This window comes from Apium graveolens, chromosome 11, assembly GCF_009905375.1.
Source record: "Apium graveolens cultivar Ventura chromosome 11, ASM990537v1, whole genome shotgun sequence".
Lineage (NCBI taxonomy): Eukaryota > Viridiplantae > Streptophyta > Magnoliopsida > Apiales > Apiaceae > Apium > Apium graveolens.
Genome location: NC_133657.1, coordinates 129,759,241 through 129,768,896, shown reverse-complemented (window position 1 = coordinate 129,768,896; position 9,656 = coordinate 129,759,241).

Genomic DNA, 9,656 nt, shown 5'->3' with positions numbered 1-9,656 from the left:
ATAAAATAATGGGCCTTATTTTTCATCAAATGGCTTTTACAATCGCCTTGTTCTGAACATCTAGATAATTTATAAATTTTCTCGTTTTGCGAAAAATGATTTTTTCGGGCCCCATTGGGTGTCAAAAACCCCACAAAAATCACATTTTTATTTTTATAAAATTATAGGACTTTCATTTATATTATTTCTTTGCATTTTTGCATTATTCACAATTTTTGGGAATTTTTGGCATATATATTGCATATATAAAATATTTATAAATTAAATTTTAATACTCAAAAAATATAAAAATTAGGGCCCAATATTTTTATTTAATGTATAATTAGCCCCTTAATTTTAATTAGGAGTATTATTTTTACTACTATAAATAGCCTAATTTTTATTTAATTAATTATAATTAATCATTAAAATCTGCAAAATTACCAAAAATTCTCTGAAATCGGGTTGGGAAGAACAGGTTCGGGTCGAAGAATCAAGTCGTGATTTCTCACTGATTACAGCATCAAATCGTGTGATTCAAGTACTCAAATCGAAGGTTGTGATCCGTTCTTTCTGTTTCTTGCATCAATTTCACGTTTTATTGCATCGTTTTTGATTTTTGATTTTTAGGGTTTATGTTCGAATTAGGGCTTTTTGATTCTGGGGTTATTGTGATGTTTTGATGATTGATATAGCTTTGTTAGATGATTTACAGTTCATGGTGTTTAATTGAACAAACGATGCTTGGATAGTGATTCACGAATTCTAGGGTTTAGGTCGAATTTTCAAAACACAACTCGATGATTTCTGTGAATATTTGGTTCTTGTAATGTTAGGGCTTTGATTGTATATGTTCTTAGCTTCATTTTGCACTATATAACGTTTGATTTTATGTACGATTCTGCAAATTCGATTTTTGGCCGGAGTTTATGTCGATTTTCCCGGAGAAGTTGATTCAGGAGTTATTCTGTGATGTTTTGGCCGTGGTTGGATTGCTGTGTTGATTTGCAATGAAAAGCACTCAAAAACAGCACCAAACGGTGTTGATTTGGGGCTGATCGGAGCTTGGCCGGACTCCGGGAACTCACCGGAATCTGAAAAAATTCCGGCGTGTTCTTGGTGACCCGGAATCCAACCCGTTTGACCCGTTCAGATTACCCGGTTTTTGATCTGTTTTTGTCAGAAACCAATTTCTGACAACTGTTTCTGAAATTTTGATTTTTATTTTATTTTTATTAATTTTAAAAATCAGTTTTATTTATTTTGTAAATTGATTAATTAATTATTAAATTAATTAATTTATATTATAAATAATTCTGAATTATTTTCTAAAAATTAGATTGAATTATTTTCTTAATTATTTATTATTTATTTATTACTTATTAATTATTTAAAAGTGATTAATTATTTTGATAATTAATCAAATAATTTTCAATAAATCATAATAAATTCAATTTAATTTCAAAAATTATAGAAAAATTATTTTTAATTCTGATTTTCTTAAATAATGATTTAAAAATTATTTTTGGGTTTTAAAAATTAGTAATAATTATTTATAATGATTAATAAATGGAATTATCAGTATTTAATTAATAATAATTCAACCGTTAGTCCGTTTTGCGTGAAACGAAAGCCTGTTAACTCAGAAAAATGAGTCCTTTTCATTAAAAATAATATCAAAGCTTAATTTTTTTTTAAAAGTTAGTTGATTTTGTGACTTGTTTGATTATCAGTCAAGTTACGTGCCGAGACGAGTCCGAAAAATTCCGGAAAAATGGGAAACGAGTCAGATAACGATCAGTTGAGCAATCAGCGAGTCAATTTTGGTTTTAAAAATTATTTTAACCATAAAAATGATTATATGCTTATGTGCTTTTGTATATTACGTGGTTAATCGAGTCTTACTTGCTTATATGTAATACATGAGTCAGTCATAAGCGCATGGGTAGATGTTAGGATCAGTTTGAAGTCGATTCAAGATGCAAATGAAGTACGACGTGACTTAACCAGTCTGTTTTGCCAACAGAAGCTAAGCCAGCCAGGCCAGTTGAGTCGGTAATAGTCCAAGGTGATAGACATAAGTGATTCAATTGCAGTAAGTCGTGCAGAAGGCAAGTTTTTCCTCTATTCTACTTTCGGAATAGTGATATTGATTCAAATATTTATCACATTTACATTCTCTTGATTATTGTTCTTGATCACTAATATACAATCCCTATTCCTTTGTTCATATTTCATTTCAATTCTTGATTTCTCCGTTTCTTTTGATTCTTGATTCATATATAGTTGGTAACACATGGAGATTGATATATTCTAGTGTTTGGAATATATCAAAGCATACCGATTGTCCTGGTTGCTAAGCGATGGACTGGATAAGGATATTTTGGGATTGAGTGTGTCTTAATCCTGAGGACCGGGATGACTGGTGCCTCGACGTGGGCCGTAGTGCCTGGGTACCCGACTTGATCTATATACTGAGATATAGATCTGCATTATATTCTGACTGATCAGCAGAATATAGATGCGAACTTGTGTCCAGTTTAGTTTATTTGTACTCGCCAGTAATGGCCTTCTTTCTATTCTCGTGAGGTTATATCTTGGCAGATATACCTGGGATGGCGGATTCATTTAAAATGCTTTAACACTGTTTATATGTTTGTGGACTTGTTGAGCAACTTTTGGCTCACCCCTTTTGTTGTTATTCACCTTATTGTTTTCAGTTAAGAAGGAATATGAAACCAATCAGGACTCGAGTGGTAAAGAAGCGAGTCAAGCCTCGGGATCCTCTTATACCCAAGGTGTTGATCCCAATCCAGGAAGAAAGCTTTGAGTTGCCCGAGCAGGTGGAGTGTTGATAGATAGTAGGCGTGTGTGTTTGAATAAAAGTTGAACTTAGCTTAAAATGAATTAGACAATGGTTTGTAATAAAGAGAGTTTGTGAGACTTTGAATGTTGGTTTTTAATAAAAGTAGTTAGTGGTTTTTGTTTTCATACTTCAACCTAAAAAGATCCTAGTTAGTGTTAAAGGGGTTTAATTTCATTTCTTTATTAATTGTTAATCAAATTGTACAGGTTTGGTGATTAGCTAGTAACCCCCAGACTTATACCCCGGGTCTGGAGGGCGTTACAGGTTTGGCATCAGAGCTGTAGGTTTGGTCCCTGAAAACAAGAACATTAGGATTAAGATAGGATAAGGAGATCACATAAGATAGGGATATTCAAATTAGGATGAATAGTGTTAGGATTTAGGTCAGATTAGAATAGGGAAATAATCTTAGGATTGTTAATGACCTTTTCTTTTCTTTGGTATACTATCAGATGGCATCTTCTGGTTATTCTGCATCTTCCGAGAGGACAGTCACTGGGCCAGTAGCACCAGCCATACCTCCAGTATCTGAGCATATGTTTCCTCCTCTACCACCTCCACCACCATTGCCACAGGAGCCGGTACCACCAGTACAGGGGATAGTGCATGACCCCATAGAGATGTTTGATCCATTTGAGTTCTTCGAGCCGATGGTTCCTTTACCTATTGAGCACCAGTTTATACTACGTATTGAGCAGGAGTTACCACCACCACCATTGTTACCTCCTATACCAGTGCATGCCCCAGAGCCGGACATAGTTCAGATGATTCGAGTAGAGGGGATGGGAGAGCATGATGTGGATCTACAGTTAGGTTTACCCCAGCAGGGTGCAGGTATTCTGAGGGTTCCTTCTCAGGAGTCAGTAGGTCAGGTTGCTCAGCCGCATATGGTACCATACCATGAGTATAGAGTTATGAGGGATGATGTGGAGTATTGGCGGGCACAGTGTCGGGAGATTATGCATCTGTTTGATCAGAGGGATAGAGGACCGTTAGCGGCCCTACAGCCGGATTATTATATGAGACAGCGATTACAGTCAGTATTGATGAGTGCTACTTGGGAGCTGGATGATTTGACTCATGATGGACCTCCTTCTTTTGCAGAGTTCTACAGGATTTTTCGCTTGGCACATACTGTGGTCCAGGTACTTAGAGAGGAGCTTAGGCGTATTCCGCCTGGGTTCTGAGAGGGTTTGAGACGGTGACTCTAGAGTGCATGTGTATATAGAGGCAGCATAGTATAACCTAGTAAGTAGTGTGTATGTGTGTATCAGTAGTTTAACTTGTAGTAGTAATTTAACTTGTAGCGATAGTGTGACTTGTAGCCGTAGTGATGACCAGTAGCCCGAGACTTTTTGTATCAAGCATTTACACCTGAAGCTGGTGTCACATATATATAAGATGAACTTTTTCAAATTCTTTTATTTAAATTTCAGTCTTTACAGTTTTATAGCATTTACTTTCACTTTACAGTTTTTCATATTATAATTCCTTTTGGAAAAAAAAATAAAATAAAATAAAATAAAACAATTATTTTATTTAACTATTTACATTTCCAGTCTGTACACTCAGCAATTGTTTTCTTTAAATAAACCATGTTATGAATACAGGATAAATTGTTTTCCATATATATTGTCGATTGTTTATTAAACTGTTAAATAAATATCACCTGTTTTATTATCAGAAGAAGATGGCACCAAAAAGAAAGACTAGGGCTGAGACCTCTAACAGCAATTCTGAAAATCAGACTAATGAGACCATGAACTAAATGTTCCATCTGATGCAACAACAGATGGTAATGATGCAGCAGCAGATGCAGCATCAGCAACAGCAGATACAACAACAAATGTTGCAACAGCCACCTCGTCCTGAGCTTCAATTACCACCAGTATTACCTGTTGTTACTTTTAAGCAGTTTCAGTCAGTTAAACCTCCAGAGTTTGAAGGGACTACTGATCCTATTAAAGCTACCACCTGGTTAAAAAAAGTAGAGAAAGCGTTCGCACTAGTGAAGGTAAGTGAGGACCAGAAGACTGATTTTGCTAGTTACTTGTTGAAAGGAGAGGCGAATTATTGGTGGGAATCTAAAAAGGCCTTAGAGGGTGAAGAAGTTATTGCATGGGATAGGTTTAAAGAGTTGTTTTTAGAAAAGCATTTTCCTCGCTATGTGAAGAATCAAATGCAGATTAAGTTTCTAGAACTGAAGTAGGGAAATATGTCTGTGGCAGAATATGAAGCCAAATTTACTGAGTTGGCTAGGTTTGTTCCAGAACAGGTTGACACTGAAGAAAAACTAGTTCAAAGATTTCAAGAAGGATTACGACCATGGATTCGTGGCCAAGTTGCAGTTTTCGAATTAACGACGTATACCGCCGTAGTTCAGAAAGCTTTGATTATAGAAGGGGAAAGTGAAAGATCTCAGCAAGACAAGGGACAGGGAAGTTTCCAAGATCGCTCCAGCAGAAAGCCGGGATTCCAAGCCCGGGCAAAATTGAATTTTAAAAGGATAGGACAAGATTCACAGAAGGCAGGTAATCGTTTCCAAACCTCCAGTCAGCAGGAAATGGTCAGAGTTCCAGTGCCATACCGCAAGACATGTAATCGAAAGGATAATGGTGTATGTATCAAAAGGGATGTAACGTGTTATCGGTGTAAGCAGAAAGGGCATTATTCTAACGAATGTCCAACAGGTAGAACAGCAGAGATGAATTGTTTCCAGTGTGGAAAGAAAGGGCATATCGCCAGAAATTGCAAAGGATCAGCTATGGCAGCCAGTGTTCCGAGAATGTTAGCATTACCTCCGTCGCCGCCTAATCAACCCAAAGCAAGAACTTTTAACATGACCATGAAAGAAGCGGTGCAGAGTCCGAGTGTTATTGCAGGTACACTTTTGGTGAATTCTGTAATTTCAAAAGTATTAATTGATTCTGGAGCTACTCGTTCATTTGTTTCTGAAGAATTTCTTGGTAAGTTACATTGTGAAATCGAATGGTTGGGCGAAACGTTAATTATAAAATTAGCGAATGACGACCAAGTTCCGGTAGATCGAGTATGTCCTGCGTGTGATATAGAAATAGCCGGACATCATTTTTCGGTAGATTTAATTCCTTTAAGCTAGGAGAATTCGATATTATCTTGGGAATGGATTGGTTAGCATGTCATAACGCTCAGATAGATTGCACGAATAAGAGAGTCAAATTGCGAACTGCGGAGAATGCAACAGTAATATTCAAAGGCAAAAAACAGCAGAAGAAATTTCTTACTGTGATGCAGACTAAACGATTGCTTCGACAAGGATGTGAGGCGTACATAGTTTACGTGTTAGATACCGAAAGAGAAAGTCCTAGAATAGAAGACATTCCAATTGTGTGCGAATTTCCAGACATCTTTCCAGACGAGCTTCCAGGGTTACCACCAGATCGAGAAATTGAGTTCACAATTGATCTAGCACCAGGTACAGAACCAGTTTCGAAAGCTCCATATCGGATGGCTCCAGTCGAAATGAAGGAATTGTCAACACAACTGCAAGATCTTCTAGACCGAGGCATCATACGACCTAGTGTATCCCCATGGGGTGCACCAGTGTTATTTGTGAAGAAGAAGGACGACAGCATGCGATTATGCATTGACTATAAGGAATTGAATAAACTCACTATCAAGAATAAGTATCCCTTACCGAGAATCGACGATTTGTTCGATCAGCTAAAAGGAGCAGCATGGTTTTTAAAGATAGATTTGCGATCAGGCTATCATCAATTGAAGATTAAAGGTGAAGATATTCCAAAAACTGCGTTTCGTACAAGATATGGGCATTACGAGTTTTTGGTAATGGCATTCGGTCTGACAAACGCGCCAGCAGCATTCATGGATTTGATGAACAGAGTATTCAAGAAATATTTGGATAAATTCGTGATTGTATTCATTGATGACATCTTGATTTACTCCAAGTCAGAAGAAGAGCATGCAGAACACTTGAGAATAACTTTGGAAATTCTGAGGAAAGAGCAACTATACGCAAAATTCTTGAAATGTGAATTCTGGTTAAGAGAAGTACAATTTCTAGGGCATATTATCAGTAGAGAAGGCATCCAAGTCGATCCAGCGAAGTTTGAAGCTGTGTTAAATTGGGAAAGACCAAGGACGCCGACAGAAGTTCGAAGTTTCTTGGGATTGGCAGGATATTATCGAAGGTTTGTCAAAGATTTTGCGAAAATAGCAACGCCGCTAACCAAGTTAACTCGAAAAAGTGAAAAGTTTGAATGGAGTGATAAGTGTGAAGAAAGTTATCAAGAGCTGAAAAATCGGTTAGTAAATGCACCAGTACTTGTATTGCCAGACGAGCTAGGAAATTTCGTCATTTTCAGCGATGCTTCGTATCGCGGGTTAGGATGTGTACTGATGCAGCACGGTAACGTCATCGCATATGCTTCGAGATAACTTGAACCTCATGAACAAAAATATCCTACTCATGATCTGGAATTGGCAGCGATCGTATTTGCGTTGAAGCTTTGGAGACATTATCTCTACGGTGAAAAATGTGAAATTTACACAGATCATAAAAGTCTAAAGTATATCTTTACGCAAAAGGAACTGAACATGCGATAACGTCGATGGCTGGAATTGATAAAGGATTACGAAGTCACGATTAGTTATCATCCAGGGAAAGCAAATGTTGTAGCAGATGCGCTGAGCAGGAAAGAAAGATTGAATCGGTTAACTTCGTGTGAAGACTTAATCAAGGAATTCGACAAATTGGAAATTGAGATTCGTATTCCCAATGAATCTGCAGAAGCTATCTACACTACGACTTTCCAACCGGAATTGTTAGAAAAGATTCGCTGCTGTCAAAATGAAGTGATGAGTCAAGATGACGACCTGACGGGAGAAGAAATCACAACTCAGAAAGATAATGAAGGAATTTTACGCTTTGCGTCGAGAATCTGGATCCCTAACGTAGTAGAATTAAAAGAAGAAATAATGCGAGATGCGCACAATTCGAAGTATTCAATTCATCCAGGAAGTACAAAAATGTATCGTGATCTGAAAGAAAACTTCTGGTGGCAGAACATGAAGAAGGAAATAGCTGAATGGATAAGTAAGTGCTACACATGCCAGCGAGTTAAAGCGGAACATCAACGTCCGAGTGGATTATTGCAACCATTAGACATTCCAGAATGGAAATGGGAACATCTAGCGATGGATTTTGTGGTAGGACTACCAAGGACAAAGGCAAATCATGATGCAATATGGGTAATCATTGACAGACTCACGACGTCGGCACATTTTCTACCAATCAATGAAAGATTTTCACTCGACAAGCTAGTACACATATATCTCAAAGAAATTGTGATGCGATATGGAGTTCCAGTATCTATCATGTCTGATCGAGATCCTCGTTTCAACTCAAGATTTTGGAGACAATTTCAAGAATGTCTTGGAACTAAATTGAACATGAGTACCGCTTATCATCCGCAAACTGACGGGCAAAGTGAAAGAACTATCCAAACGATTGAAGACATGCTACGAGTTTGTGCGATCGATTTTGAAGGCAGTTGGGATGAACATCTACCCCTAGTGGAATTTTCTTATAATAACAGTTATCACGCCAGCATTGGAATGCCACCGTATGAAGCATTATACGGGAGAAAATGCAGATCACCAGTATATTGGGATGAAGTTGGAGAACGCAAAATTTTGGGTCCAGAACTAATTCAACAGATGAAAGAAAAGATTGAACTCATTCAAAAATGACTCGATGCAGCGCAAAACAGGCAACGCAAATATACAGATCAAGCCAGAAAAGATATAGACTATCAGGAAGGAGAAAACGTACTACTCAAAATGTCGCCATGGAAAGGATTAACCAGATTTAGAAATAAGGGTAAATTGAAACCACGTTATGTTGGACCGTTTGAAATTTTGAAGAAAGTGGGAAAAGTTGCATACGAATTAGCTTTACCGCCTCATATGCAGCATATTCACAATGTGTTTCACGTGTTCATGCTTAAGCGATATAATCCTGATTCTAGGCATGTAATCGAGTATGAGCCGATAGAAATCCAACCTGATTTGTCTTTTATAGAACAGCCGGTAAGAATTTTAGATCGGCGAGAGAAAGTGTTGAGAAATAAGTCTGTATATTTAGTGCGAGTGTTGTGGAGAAATCCTATGGTTGAAGAATCAACCTGGGAACTCGAAAGTGAAATATTAGAGAAATACCCTCATTTGTTTTCATAGAAGATTCTGAGGACAGAATCCTTTTAAGGGGGGGAGGATGTAACGACTGGGAACTTTACGTTTATATTATATCATGATTATAATAAAATATGTGAATTAATGTGTCATTTATGTGTGATTATCTGATAAACCCTAACTGTTACGTGATACGTGTATTCCATGTCATTTCTGTATTTTAAGGTATTTTCAGATATTTTATTATGCATTTATAGGTTTTATTTCAAACGTTTTATGACCCAAACGATGATTTTAAAGCCAGTATTTTAAATAAAATAATGGGCCTTATTTTTCATCAAATGGCTTTTACAATCGCCTTGTTCTGAACATCTAGATAATTTATAAATTTTCTCGTTTTGCGAAAAATGATTTTTTCGGGCCCCATTGGGTGTCAAAAACCCCACAAAAATCACATTTTTATTTTTATAAAATTATAGGACTTTCATTTATATTATTTCTTTGCATTTTTGCATTATTCACAATTTTTGGGAATTTTTGGCATATATATTGCATATATAAAATATTTATAAATTAAATTTTAATACTCAAAAATTATAAAAATTAGGGCCCAATATTT